This window comes from Pseudopipra pipra, chromosome 26 (assembly GCF_036250125.1).
Source record: "Pseudopipra pipra isolate bDixPip1 chromosome 26, bDixPip1.hap1, whole genome shotgun sequence".
In the NCBI taxonomy this organism is placed as follows: domain Eukaryota; kingdom Metazoa; phylum Chordata; class Aves; order Passeriformes; family Pipridae; genus Pseudopipra; species Pseudopipra pipra.
Window position 1 is genome coordinate 1,550,007 of NC_087574.1, and position 14,447 is coordinate 1,564,453.

The window sequence follows — 14,447 nt, forward strand, 5'->3', positions numbered from 1 at the left end:
CAGCACCTCTACTGCTGTGTTGTATTTTGGACAGGAATTTAGTTTTGACTCTAGGAGTAGGTTCCTGGCCTTCCTCCTTTTTAATCTCCTTGTTGGCCAACACAAGTTTCGTTGGTGCATCCATGAGTTTCATGGCAGTTTGTTTGTTTTACTGAGGCAGAAAGCACTTACCTGAACCTAAATTTTTTATGCTCTAGAAAACTTCCAGCCTCTCTCTCAGACTGAAATGGTTAGGTAGGGCTAAAAATGACTGTTCATATCATGTTATTGCCCGAGATAGGAGATGTCTGTGGGCTGCAGGCCCGGGGCCAGCACTGGCTTTGGTTATGGTGGTGTTCTTAATTCTGTCTTTCCAGCAGAAATGGTAATAAGGTGTGTTATTTGTCTGTGCTCAAGTAAAGGCAGTCAGCAGGCAGGGAACTGCACAGGCACTGCAGGCTGGGAGTCAGTGTTTGCCTTTAAAAAACCTCCCAGTCCAGATTTGAGACAGTCAATCAGGCGGGTTGTGAGTCTGGCAGGATGTAATTCCATTTTCCTGAGTAGTTTGATTTCCTTTTGGCCTGTCTGTGCCTCAGCTCGTCACTGGGCCTGGGCTGAATTGATGTTGACTCCAAGGTGCTTTTCTCAGTAATTCAAGCGAAGGATATTTGTGAAAAGATTATGATTTGCTTTTATCTGTAGTAAATGCAGCCTGTCAAGAAAACTTGTAAATGCTAAACCTGTAAGGGCCCATCTGCACATAATTTTCCAAGTCCCATTTTATGGCTGCACGTGCTGGTTGCAGTTCCTGGTGCAGAGAACCAGCTGGCAGACGCTGCTCCTTGTTTTTTAATAAGGTCTGAAGGCACAACACATGTCTGACACAGCCCAGAGAGTCCTGTGGCTGAAGAGTTTATTGAGTTTACTTGAAATCTTAAAGGGCCTCTAATTTAAGGCATGTTGATTTTCTCAGAAAGCTTTTGTTAGTTTGGCCACAGGCCATATTATGTAAGATGTAATTATTTGGCCTCAAAGTAGTGATTTGAGCAAGGAAACAGTTTAAAGCTTGGTGTGGGACACAGGTGGGGTGTGTCCAGAAAGCCACAGGTTCCCTTGGTGCCTGTGTCACAACCAGAGCTCAGTCTCATCCCCCTGAGTGCCAAGAGGCGGGAAAATAGAAAACAACCAGGAAAACCTCCTGGTGTCACGTTTCCCAAAGGGTTTGGTGGCTGCAGTTTGCAGCTCCAGGGTGGTGTTGCCTCCTTGACAAACTCCAAGAGCCGGTGTGGGCTCGGCTGAGCAGGGTTTGGGTGGCTTTGCCCAGGGTGGGATGGGGTCCTGCCACCAGAGCCATCAACAGGTCTAGTTGTGCTGGCTCAGGAGCCACAGCTGAGGTGGTTTTAAATCCTTTTTCCTGGTATTGAACAGAACTGTTGGGAACCTCCTTAAATTCTCTTTAACCAGCTACTTCATTTTCCCTGTGGCTTTTTTTTGTCTTTGCCCTAGATGGACTCAAGGCAGTCTGGATAACGTGTGTGGAATCACCAGGCCATGTTCTGCTGCACACAGTTTTCCTCTGAGATGACCTTTAAGCCTTGTGTTGGTTGCATTTCCATTTAGGGAATCCTTGAGCTATTTGATATTATTGGGGGGGGAGGCTTAGATAGAATCAGAATTTTCAGTGTTTGTTTTTTGATAGTAAATTGCCTTCTGGGGTGTCCTCCAGAAGTTCAAATCCTACAAACAGGGCTGCTCTCAGAGGTGGCAGCAGCAGCTCTTGGGGTGAGGAGCAATGTGGGGCAGAGAGGGGACACCCCAAGCACAGGGACAGGTGACCCTAAGGGTGTCCTGCTCATGCCCTGCTCAGCTGCACCAGGGGAGAAGAGGAAAGGTCTGGCACTGAAAGTGTTCCCTGTTCCCTGAATTATGCTGGAGACCCAGGATTTCTCAAGATCCTGGACACATTTGTAGTTCTGCAGAAACTGTGCCTTAGTGCAGCACCAGGGAAGGCTCTGGGGTCATTCTGTGCCTCTTCCTCACACACCCAGTGCTGGGACAGCAAGAGCTTGGTTGTACCAGGAGCTTTTTAATACCTGTGTGAATGTCTGGAGCTTCTCAACCCTAAGACAAAGCAGGGAATGTTGCCAGCAGGGCAGGAATTAACTTGCTGAAAGTGCTTTTCCTGTTTTAAGCTTTTATGACTCTTCAAGGTGGCATCAACTGTCGTCTTGGGAAAGGTCAGATTAGTGTTAGATGGTCAAAATACCTGTCATATATTTCCTACTGAGTTACCAGGGGATGAACCAAGTCAATGAGTGCTGACAGACCACCCTGGACAAACTGGCTGAGGGCTTGATTTTCAAAGCTCTGTGCCTTTTACCTGCCTTTTGGGTGGACTTTTCACTGCCACCAGCTGTGCTGTGAGGACAGTTGTGTCCAACCATTTTCCCTCCTTTTTTTTTTTTCTTTTAATTAAGCTCGGGTACAACGTGAGGGAGGGAGAGGAGCATGGGGGGGCCATGGACCAATTCCAGGGTTCAAGAAGCAGCAGTAAAGGTGCCATTATAAATGAGCAATGGCCTGTAAGGGGCTGCAATCTGCTCATGTAGGTTACTGGGTTGATCCCACTGCTTTGCTAACGGTTCTTTAGTCTGTTTAGATATTTTGACAGTCCTTTCAGTCTGACCATGAGGAATTGGTCCCTTGTGACTTCTGGATCATTTCCCCAGGTCACTTTAGCAGTTGCAGAACCCGTCTGCAATAACACTGAGCTGCTGTTTCTGATCAGACTGTGACAAACAGCCCCAGTAATTGCAGCGGTGTTGATGTAATTGTCAGCCAACGAGCTGTAATTTGCAGTTGGGCCCCACTGCTGGGCCAGTGCGGGGCTGGAGTTTATAAGCTTTTAAAATACTGCTCCCTTTGTTTTGTTAACACACTGCTTGGATCTGATCGGCCTGTGATGAAAACCTCCCACGTGCCCGGCTCAGCCTTTGCCTCGTAATTACACATTTACAAATAATTACACATTTGCAAACAATCGATGCTGTGGGGAAAGTGCAGCGGGAGGAGGCCGCGATTAAACAACCGGTTTTTCCCGTGCCATGTGGTGTGTGAGCCGGGGTGGGCTGTGTGAGCAGCTGGACAGTGCAGTTTGGGGCCCTTTTGTCCCAGGGTGGGGTTGGTTTGCCCTGCAGGGGCTGCTGGAAGCAGAAGGAAGGGACTGTCTGTCACAGAGCTTTGGAGGCCAGTGTCACACAGCCAGTGCAGCCTCAACCAGTGGAGCTGAAATTGTGTTTCTGAGATCTCTTTGGAGACAGAGCTCGAGCAGGTGGGCAGGGAGGGCCTCAGGAGCAAAACAATGTGAACCCACCCGGTTAAACCAGGAACATGAGCACTGCCCTGCTGGGGAAGGGTGGTCACTGTGTGAGCACGCCAGCAAGGACCGATCAGAAAGGACCCCAAATTCCTGAGAGTCTCCCCGGTTTATCAGGTTTATGTTGTGTTATAGGTACAGGGTTTGAAACTGAGATGGTGCTTGACGTTTTTTGGGTGTTTGTACCCTCCTCTCTCCCTGCTCACTGAGGAAGATGAAGGGGCTTCAAAGCCAGGCAGCCAAGCAGCAGCGAGTTAATGTTTAGTTATGGTAATGTCTGGTTTATTCCTTGCCCATTTGATCCTCAGCTGCCCTGGGTGGATGGTGTGGTTGCAGATTAACCACCCCATTGCAGAGGTGCATGTGAGCCCCGTTCAGGGGCAGCAGGTCCTGGCAGAGCAGCCCTGCTGTGCTCTGGGAGAACCTGTCCCTGCGGCTTCCAGGACCTGGATCCCTGTCTCCTCAGCCTGTGGAGCTCCAGGCAGTGAAGCTGCAGAGCTGAGGTGGCTCCACACAGAGGGGCTTTGGCCTTTTTTAAACACACAAAGCTTTGGCCTTTTGCACCATATTTCCCGAGCAGGGACCCCGGGGAAGAAGCTGCAGAGATGCAGCAGGAGGTGATTCCCACTTCTGCAACGTGGGCACCACAGACCACCCCCACAGCTGCTGGGGTTATTTGTACAGTCAGGGGAAACCTGGCCAGTGCAGTCAATGATGAATCAACCCCAAAATTTCACCTGCCCACATGTAGGTATCCAGGGGAAGGTATCAAGTCCAGTGGCAGGGCTGGAGCTGGGAATGCAGTGACTTGGCAGAAGTTTGGCCTGCAGGGCTACTCAAATGGAGAAGATGTGACCTGGCCTACACTCAGGTGCCCTGTGGGAGCAGAGTGTGGGCTGTGGAGAGCTCTGGGAGTGTGCACAGCCCTGTTGAGGAAGATCCCTGTCCCAGGACTGCTGCAGCTGCTGGGCTGTGAAACCTCTGCTTGGCCTCTGTTTGTGCCTCTGTATTGAAAACAGGATAAATTAGAAGTGGAGGTGACTGTTGTGGTGAAGAGTTATGAGTGGTTTGGGGAGGACAGTAAATCAAGTTTGGCTTGATAAACTGAAAGTGGAAATAAATCCCCAAACTCGAGCTGATGGCATTAGACTGGGTCTGTCACCTCCTCTCCCCCAGCCTTCCTTCTTTCTCTGCTTCTCCTCACTCCCCATATCCCCACCAAAAAAGGGAGGGAAGAGAAGGAATTTAAAGAATAACTCTGGTGAAGCAGTGCTGGGGGTAGAGGGGAGGGCTGTTTGTCTGAACACACTGATCCCGTGTTTCAGGCTTTGCACTCTGTGTTTGCAGAGGCCATGCAGGAATCCTCCATCCTTGGCTGCTGGGGATCTATTGTTCCCTTCTCCAGAGCTGGATGAGCCACAGCCCAGATGAGATATCTTCAGGGTCCTCTTCAAGTGGTGTTAAACTGTTTTGGATCCCTGCTCTGTCTTGCCTGAGGTTACATCAACAGAGCGGGGCTGAGGGAAGGGTTTTTCTTGTCTCAGGTTACTGGGCAGTTGAGGAGGGTTTTTGGCATGGCCCATTTCCTAGAACCGTTGGCATTTCCAGTGCTGAGCTGGGATTCTTTCAGGGCTGAGGCACAAATCTCACCCCACAAGCAAACAGCTTCCAAGGCTGGAGCCTGAGAGAGGAGCAGAAGGGATAATTAGCTGAGTTTTATCTCCTCTGCCCTGGGACTTTGAGAGAAGTGCAGATAGGTGATAAAACCCCACCATATCAGCATAATTACCTGTGCAGCTTATCAAAGCTGCTGATTTTCTGTGTGTAGGAGCATTTCCTTAACTGCTGGTGTGACTCTGTACCCCAGCTAAAGGCCAAAGAAGGGTGCTTAAGATGAGTGTAGATGTGAAGTGTCAAATTCCTTTGTTCTCCTCCTCAAAGGACAGAGATGTGAGCAGGAAACAACTAAGCTTCATTTCTTTTCCTGTAAGTCTCCTTTGAATATATTTAGGAGGTAAAGAGTCGTTTCATAAATACATTCCGCTCTCCTTTTGACAAAAGCAGGATTTGTAGTAATTTTGTTGGCACTGCATGAAAGGGCTGTGGCTGAAACTCTTGAACCCTTGTCCTTATCTGCAAGTCCATCAGACCATGTCATTGTAGCCAGAGCTGGAGATGAATTTTCTGACTGGATTGTGGAAGTGACCGTTTTATTCCTGGGGTTCAGTGAGAAGAGCAGGTCAGAAGAGTGTGGGCAATATTCTCTGGGAGCAGCCTCGTGTAAATATAAAAGTTAATTTTACATATAGGTATTAAAAATATGGAGTCGTGGAATCCCAGACTAGTTTGGGTTGGAAGGGACATTAAAGCTCATCCAGTCCCACCCCCTGCCATGGGCAGGGACACCTTCCACCAGCCCAGGTTGCTCCAAGCCCCATCCAACCTGGCCCTGGGCACTTCCAGGGATCCAGGGGCAGCCACAGCTTCTCTGGGCAACCTGGGCCAGGGCCTCCCCACCCTCCCAGGGAAGAAAGAATTCCTTCCCAATATCCCATCTAAACCTTCAGCTTCAGGCCATGACTGTATTAAATAAAAAGAACATGAATATGCTCCTTGAGGACTTGGATGAGTGCAGAGAGCTGTGTAGTAGAGACTTGCACTACAATATATTAAATATCTAAAATGCAAACAATAAGGGTTGTGTGTGTTGTTTGAATTCTTTCATTGATACCTGTGAACAGAATTCCTTTAGTTACCCAGAGGCTGCTCCAGGGGGAGGGTTTGCAGCTTTGCTGCTCATGGATAAACGGGGATGAAGTGATGGCCTGATGTGTGTGCTGGGCCAGGAGGGCTGGCAGTGGTGTCCCACTGTGCATTCCCAGCAGGAGTGAAAGGTGTGGATTGCCAGTGCTTGCCCACGGACAGAGCAAAGTGCTTGGATGAGCTTGAAGCATTCCTTGTTTGCAGAAGTCCCTGGAAAACTGGCAGTTGACCCGTTCCCCTCATTTGCTGTTTCCTGATGGAGAGTGATCAGGGAGCTGACAGGGAACTAAGTCTATCACTAATTATTATTACTAATTCAGCAGTTTATAATATTTAGTAATTAGATTATCCCAACTGCATGAGTATGGATGAGATATCCACTCATCCCTTCTGCAGCAGGGAAGGGTAACACAAACCACTTCACTTTAAAAAAGCATGGAGAAGTAGCGTGTTTTCCATCTAATAGGTGATTTTATGTGTAATTTTAAAAGGTGTGAAGAGATTGACAGTTTGTGACTGCCAGACCTGTTCGTTCCAAATGTTTCTTTGTGTCTCCTGGCAGCAGGTTCAGTGAGGGTTTATCAGCCCATTGCTGGGGGAGAGAGGGAGACTCACATAGCTGTGTTTGGAGGAGGATGTGTCAGCTCTGAGCTGTTAATTAACCTGATTTCTAAAAAAAAATTCATCAAAATAAAGGTGATAGCAGAATTAACTGGAAATGAACTGGGGAACTGGGGAGGTCCCAGCACTGCCCTGCCTCAGACTGGGGCAGCTGCTCTGCTGCTGGTGTCCAAAATCAGTGTGAGCATCCTGGAAAGGAGCAGCACTTCTGCTCTGTGCTGCTGCTTTTCAGTGTCTGCCAAAGCTGAGAGTATTCACTTAACACCACTCCAGGCAAAATCAGTGCTTTCTGTAAATAATTAGTGGCTGAAAACTTCATTATTAAACCTTTTTTATAAACACTGTTTGCTCTGACCGTGAGACTGTCACTAACTAAGGCTCATTCCCTGACAAATGATACTTTACAGAAGTAAGAGCCTGCCTGCATCCTTGGGCTGATGTGTCATTTAAAAGATCCTGTTTTAAATAATTTCACAGGGCTCTGAATTCCACTGGCCCAGAATTAAAAATTCAGTGGTGTGGTCAAAGTCAGCTCAGCTTGTGGCAGATAAATTGTAGATATTTTTCCCTCTGCAGTGCTTGTGGCTCTTTGTCCCCATGCTCTGGCTGAAGGCCTTGGTGTCTGTGCCCTGGAGAATGGTGCCCGTGACCATGTGGGGATCCAGCTGGCCCTCCTTGGCCCTGCAGCAGCCGTGGCAGGAGGGGATCTCTGACCCAGGGGCTGGATGGGCAGCTGGAGCAGGAACATCTTCAGCTGCTGCTTGGACTCTGGGCATTTGTCCACCAAAGCCCTTGGCTGGGACCCTGAGGTGCTGCTGGAGCAGCTCTGGGCTAGACCACGGGAGCTGAGGGATCACAGTGGGCTGGGAATGCCTGGAGAAGCCTGTTGTCACAGCCCAATGTCCCACCCTGGTGTCACAGCCCAGTGTCACAGCCAGACAACACAGCCCCAGCTGTGGCCTGTGAGGATCTGTGTGCAGGTGATGGTGCAAATCGCTGCAGCAACTCTGGGAGAAACCCCAGTGCTGCACAAAGTGAGTCACTGTTTGCATGCTTTGCCTTATTATTGTTATTTTTGCACGGCTTGCATGGCCTGGCTTAGTATAAATCAGGAATCCAGTTTTATTTTAGCTGTAACATTCCCAGAGACTTTTGGAGTGCTGGCAGATGGGGTTCTGCATCTTGGTGCTGCAAGATGATCCCTGGGTGTTCCGAGCCCTGTGTCAGACAATGCTGCATTCAGGGGCTCCAGCACATCCACAGCACTGGCCACGAGCTCAACAAATCAGAGTATTCCTTTCCAGCACAACAATGAGGCAGCTGAACATCAGCAGCTCCAGCCAGCTGACTGCTAGAGGAGTCTCCAGGCATCTCCAGAGGAAACCTGTGGGATACTGGGACTGTATCTTGGCACCTGGGCTTGTGGAGAGAATAGAAGTGTAATTAGACAGCACCATGAGTTCTGTTAATTGTGCAGCGTGGGCAGAGAGTTGGGAAGGTGGTGCAGGATATCACACCACGTGTGTGGAAGAATATGGCTTAGAAAATATGGTTTCAAGTCATGAACACAGTTGCTGCTGTGGCTGCAGGTTGGTATTTGTAGGAGGCTGCTGCTCTGTCAGCAGCCAGTGGTTGTTGTTTCCTGGGCTTTGTTTTTCTCCATGTTTCTGGATCTTTCTGTTGGGTTGCAGGATTTTACAGTCCCTTCAGCATCCCTTGCAAGAAGGTTGTTATTCAGAAGTCTTGCCTGGACACCCCTGGGACAGAGCCAGCACTGCAGAATTCCCACCCCACTGACCCAGGGACCTTCCTCGTGGTGCAGATCTGTCCAACCTCCAGTCATTGCTCTGGGTTTCACCTTTTGTGCAGCTTTTTGTGCAGTTTTGTCCCCTGATATGCCTGAAGGTGGCAAAGCCTTTAACACAGCAGTGTGTGACCTGAGGTCAAAGCTGAATTCCCCAAACAGGAGGCTGAGCTAATCCTGGTGTGGCAGGTTACAGACACTGCAGACCTGGGGATGGAAGGAGGAGGTGGTGAATGAGGGTAACCCAACTGCAGTAACATCAGAGTGGGAGGAACATAATGGACCATGAGGTGAAATGTTGGTCACTGCAGGAAGCCGCATGTTCCAAAGCCATCCCCAACCTGAGCTCAGCCATCCCCAGCAGTGCTCAGTGGTCCCTGCAGCTTTCCCAGGATGCTGCCATGGCACCCGCTCTCAGTCAGCCTGTGTTGGCCAGGGTGCTCCGTTCCTGTTCCCCTGTTACACGGGCCTATACAGGTTTTTTGTTTAATGAATTATTCTGGCAGGGGGATACTCACCTCACCCATTTATAGGTGATTACTTCCACCTTGTCCTCCTCCTCAGCCGTTTTGTGAACCTTATGCATTTAAATGAGTTCTTTTGCATGACAAGCTCTGCACTCCCATCACCTGTGTGATGGGGGCAGAGAGAACCTACCTGACTTCTGAGATTTTTTTGGTTTTTACTGCCCTTTTGTAGATTCTGTGCCCTTATTTGGCAGATGAAAAAGAGATGTGGGCAGGTGGCAGTCTCTCATTTGCTGCTATCCCATCCTGTTCTCCTCTTCCCTGGTTAGATCTGGGATAACTCACCCTCAGGACATCACTCAGGGCAGTGTCCTGCTCAGAGCACAGTAATGTGGTTGCTGCACTGGGATTTCACAGTGTTCCAGTCAGATTTTTCACACTGAAGCCGGGAGTGTGTTTTCCTGCTCCACACCAGCGATCGGGCACAAACTGCTCTTCTCTACCTGTGCCTGCAGCGACTTCCTCTGTGCGGGTTGGGGATAAACCCACAAAGCGTTTGTTGTCCTGGAGGCTTTTCAGAGACCTTCCTTTTGTCTCATTATCTGTTTCAAGTCTGCCTGTGCCTCCTGCTCTGCTCCCGGAGCTCCCAAACGAGCCTGCAGAGCTTCCCTCTGCAGCAGAGCCCGGGCCCTCTGACGCAAATAGAAATGAAAGTTCAGTGACTCCCGTGTTTAGTGGTTTGGCATTTCTTCAGTGCAAGGTTAATACTTTATATTTAAGGAGAGGGGTTTTAATATTACCCCTGTTTCTATATCTCACAGTTTTAGCCTTTATCCATCTCCTGTTTTCCTTCCCCCAGCCTCACCTAGTGGTTTGAGGGGCTGACTCAAGGCTGGTTTGGAGCTGAACCAGCCTCGTCAAAATTACAGTTTGCTGAACCCTCGGTTTGCTGAGGAAGATGTGGCAGTGGTCACTCAGAGTTTGCTGATTTTCTTTAGAAAAAAAATGACATCATTACAAAGAACTCCTTTAACCTCCTTCCCCAGGCTGGCTGAGGGCTGTGGGTGACTGGAGGATTCCTCCCCCTGCCCGTCTGCTCCCACAGCACAGGAAAGGAGTGGTGCTCCCAATGGCATTTCCGATTTTGTTAAACTGGCAGCCGAGAGAGCCGAGCCCCTGCAGGCCAACCGAGCAAAGACCTCACCTGCACATTCAGTGAGCTGCATTTCAGCTCTCCTGGCCCTCGGGGTGGGTCAGAACCCCGCAGACACACATATCCTGATGCTGCAGACATGCACATTCACCATCGGGACAGCTTGGATCGGTTCCCTGGGCAGGGGGGTTGTACTGACTGGACAGTTCTTTGGGCTGTTTTTCCAAGAGCAGCAAGAGTGTTTTAGCAATAGTTCTGCCAACACAAATCCTGTTTATCTGAGTGCTCTTGTAAGGGGCTGGTTCACTGTGAGACACTTTGGGAGCCATTTACTGAAAGCCTTGAAGTCCTGCTTGGCAGCTGAGCTTATTTTGAGATTTACCTAAAATAAAGTCTTTAAGTAGCACTGGACTCGCAGCAGAGAGACCCAGTATCACCTAGAAAAGGCACAAGTGCCTGAGGCACACAGGGGAAGTGGCTTTTAGCAGTCACTTGCTTCCCAAAGCACGAGGGGAATGGTTGTTGCCTTGTGTGAGTGCAGGGCACACATTCTCGACTTTAAAACCAGGTAAATATGGTTTCACTGCCAGAAGTTCTGCTTAAATTCCCTTCTGGGTGAGCACATCCTAAAGGCCCATCCTTGGCCGTTCATGAGCACGAGGCTTAGTTAAATATCTTCCTGTGTGTTTGCAGAGAGAATGGACTCAAAGTTTGCAGGATTGGAGTTTAACGTGTACATTTGGTGGTAAAAAGTAACTGAGACTTGTTGCCCCCTTTGGGAGAGTAACCCAAATCACATGGGGTGTTTCCAACAGGGAAAGGAATTGGTCCCTCCTCTGCGTGCCAGGGGTGTGGAGCTGCTGGATTGTTCTTCTTGCCATGCACAGGGAGGAAGGAGGAAAAATCTGTGTGCTCATACTCAATAGTTCATATTCAGTATTTCAGTTTGTGCCTTGGGGTTTACAGATAAGGCTGGAAATACAGAATATTTGAAACCATATTTTTATTCTCTTCACCTTCAGTGGGACCAGGTTAGCTGTGGCCCAGTGCCTCTGCAGCACTCCTGATTTGTCCTGAGTTATTTGCTTTTCCCTTTCTTTTTTTGTTAACATTTCCTTTACTTCAAGCTGCTGCTGCTCAAGGATCAGCTGGAAGTGTGTGCTCAGGGGATGGCTGTGGTCCCTGTCCTGCAGGGTCCCTGTCCTGCAGATGTTGTTTGGGAGTGTGGGTTCCCAGCCCTGCCAGCTAACTCTTTTCTTTATTTGTACTGAGTGCATTTGAAGTTGCATCATTTCCTCGGTAAGAACGGTTTTATTTTTGACTGGAGTGTTTGTCAGGTGGAGGAAATCCTAAATGTTGAGTGCTCTCTGCTGGTGAGGATTTCTGCTCCAGTGCTCCCATTCCTGCACTGGATTTTCCAGGGGGAACTGGATGTGAACATAGGGTGTCTGGACTTAACTCCCTTCCTTAAACATAAAGACTACAAAACAAAGTAAGAGCCTTTTTCTTGCCTTAGTGGTCTTCTTTCCTAGAGAATAATTTCTCTCCCTTTCAGTGATTTATAGTCTGTGACTCACTGCTTTTTATTTTCTCATTATCAATTGGTGTTTTAATGAGGTAATAAAAACTAGTATAAAAACTTCTCATGGAAGAGCTGATGTTCCTCAGAATAACTCACAGGGATTAAATACTCTGAATTTCTTTTTGGCTGCTGAGCTAATGGAGAGAGGAGACTGAGGGGACACTTATTGGGGTCTGCAGCTTCCTCCCGAGGGGCAGCTCCATCTCTGCTCTGGGTGAGCAGGGACAGCACCCAGGGAAGGGCTGGAGCTGTGTCAGGGCAGGGTCAGGTTGGATCTCAGGAAAAGGTCCTTCCCCCAGAGGGTGGTTGGCACTGACCAGGCTCCCCAGGGCAGTGGGCACGGCCCCAAGGCTGCCAGAGCTCCAGGAGGGTTTGGACAATGCTCTGAGGGACAGGGGGGGATTGTTGGGGTGTCTGTGCAGGGCCAGGGGTTGGATTTGGTGATCCTTGGAGGTCTCTTCTCTCTGGGGATATTCTGTGATCCCATGACGTTGATACAGGAATGGTTCCAATGGAATTATTACAGGGAAATGTTTTGTTGTAGCTCAAGCTGACGTGATTTCCATGAGAGACACAAACCAAGGTTTGACCGTGGGGGTGTTGCCCCAGGACTGGATATTGGGGTTCCCTTTAGCAGACTTGCTGCTGTTCCTTTTGATAAAAAACAGTCCAGTTCTGCCTCTAAAGCTCAGCCCTGGAATGGCTGCACTGGCTGTGGTGTGGATGAGTTTCCCCAGATGGGGGATGAGCCTTTCCAAAAAGCACCAGAGAGCTTTGTTGTCCTGTTTTGTGCCCTTGCCCTGGAGAGCAGTGGCTGTAACACAGCTCCTGCTCCCCGTTTCCTCTGCCCTGGTGGGTTGTTTCCTTAAGTTTCCACGAGTTCTCCCTGGGCCAGGCTCTCCCAGCAGGAAAACAGTTCCTGCTGTTCTTGGCCTGGGCTGCTCTGAGGGATGAAAAGGGGCTTTATCAGCCAGGAGGGGCGAGGAGCCGCAGCTCCCGTTGGGAACATCGGAGCCCAGCTCTGGAATTTGAACTCCAGTGCTAAGAAGTGGAAAGAAAAATGAAGCAAGAAGTAAAAATGGGGGTGTCAGTTGTTCATAAAGTCTGGGTCCTTAGAGCCAAGCTGGAGACAGGTCTGTTTGTCAGGCCTGGAGATGGATCCTTCTCCTCCCTCGCCTCCATCTGCCTTTTGCCACAGAGGTGAAGACACAACTTGTCAGAGCCCAGTAAAACCTTTTAGAGCTTGACTTTGTGATGATCCTTGTGGGTCCCTTCCAGCTCAGGATGTTCCATGGTTCTGGGATTCAGGCAAGGACACCGAACTGCCACAAGAGGAAACTTAAACTGGGCTCTGCCAGTGCAAGTTTACATAATTCATTACTTAAGGAAGAGGTCAGAGTATTGGGTGCTGTGATGGTGACTTGGCACAATGGGCCTTTATTCCTTTATTTCTTCTCAGCAGCTGGAACAACCCTCCCTTTACTCTCTCTGGGGCCATGAACTCTCCCCTGTGTCTGTGGCAGTGCCGTGGGGCTTAAAAACTCACCCACAAACTGCTGTATCTTTATTTTTATCATCAACAGTGCCTTGAGCAGCAGGTATGTGCTGCTGGGCAGGGCCTTCTGGAGAGCACTCTGGGTGTTCTCCAGTGAATAACTCACCTTTGGATGTCCAACTCCAAAAGATGGGATGATTCTGCTGACTGTGGTGTCCCTGTAGTGGTTTCCATTATATATTTATGTGTGACTTGATCTCCTTAATAGCAACAGTATTGTGTGGGTTTGGTTTTTCAAGCTCTCCTATGTATATGCAGAGTCCCTCAAGGGCTCCTGAGAGGGCAGGAGCCTGGTATCTGATCCTTTTGCACCTTCTGCCTCTTTGGGATCTTCCAAATACCACAATTCCCACCTGCTTTGTGCTTCTCAGAGTTAAAATCAGGTGTACTGATACTGGTAATTATTTTAAGATTATCTTTTCTAAAACATTTGTGGTAGCTTTCAAACAGCGTATATCTCAAAAATATCTTTGCATTTTAAGTTTTGGGAAATGTATATCGAGACACTTTTAGTTAAAACTGATTGCAGGAAGAAGACATTTTGCAGTTTTTGGGTCTTTTTAGTGCAGTATTTCGGGAGGAAGCTGGAATTGGAGGCACAAGCACTCCCAGAAAGTGAAATGCTAGTTGCTGGATGATATTTCTTGAGTTTTATTACACCTGCTAAAAACTGAGACTGCCAAGATGCTGCAGAAAATTCTCAAATGAACAATAGAAAATGTCAGGGCTGTCACCACGTGGGGGTGGTAATAAATTCAATAAAGTAATGCTGGAATTTGTGCCGGAGTCCAGGAGGGATTGGAGGCCCCTGGGCTCTGTTGGAGGGGTTCTGGTGCCATCTAACGTTGTGAGGTTTAAGTGCAGCTGCAGACAGGTAGTTGTGGTGCAAATGCCGTGGTTTGGGTGTTGATCCCGAAATCTCCTGCCATCCTTTCTCTTCCTGAGAAGCAAAAGCTGTATAAATTTCTTCTGCTGTTGACCTGGAATTCCTGTGAGCTCTCCTGACAGGTAACTTCCAATAAAAAGTGGATTTCCTTGGAAACAGCTTTTAACTTTTATAAACAAGCTTCCAGTTATTTTCTGTCTTGTTTGCAGAAAGAATCCAAGGGCCAGGTAGGGTTTAGGAAAGGTGCAGTTTAGGGTTGTT

At 48.7% G+C, this 14,447-nt stretch overlaps 1 protein-coding gene across 3 annotated transcripts in view; it reads left to right on the forward strand.

The window, feature by feature from the left end:
- The window catches only part of MYO1D (myosin ID), a 147,411-nt gene that overhangs the window by 14,795 nt on the left and 118,169 nt on the right, over positions 1 to 14,447 (forward strand). The window lies entirely within an intron of this gene.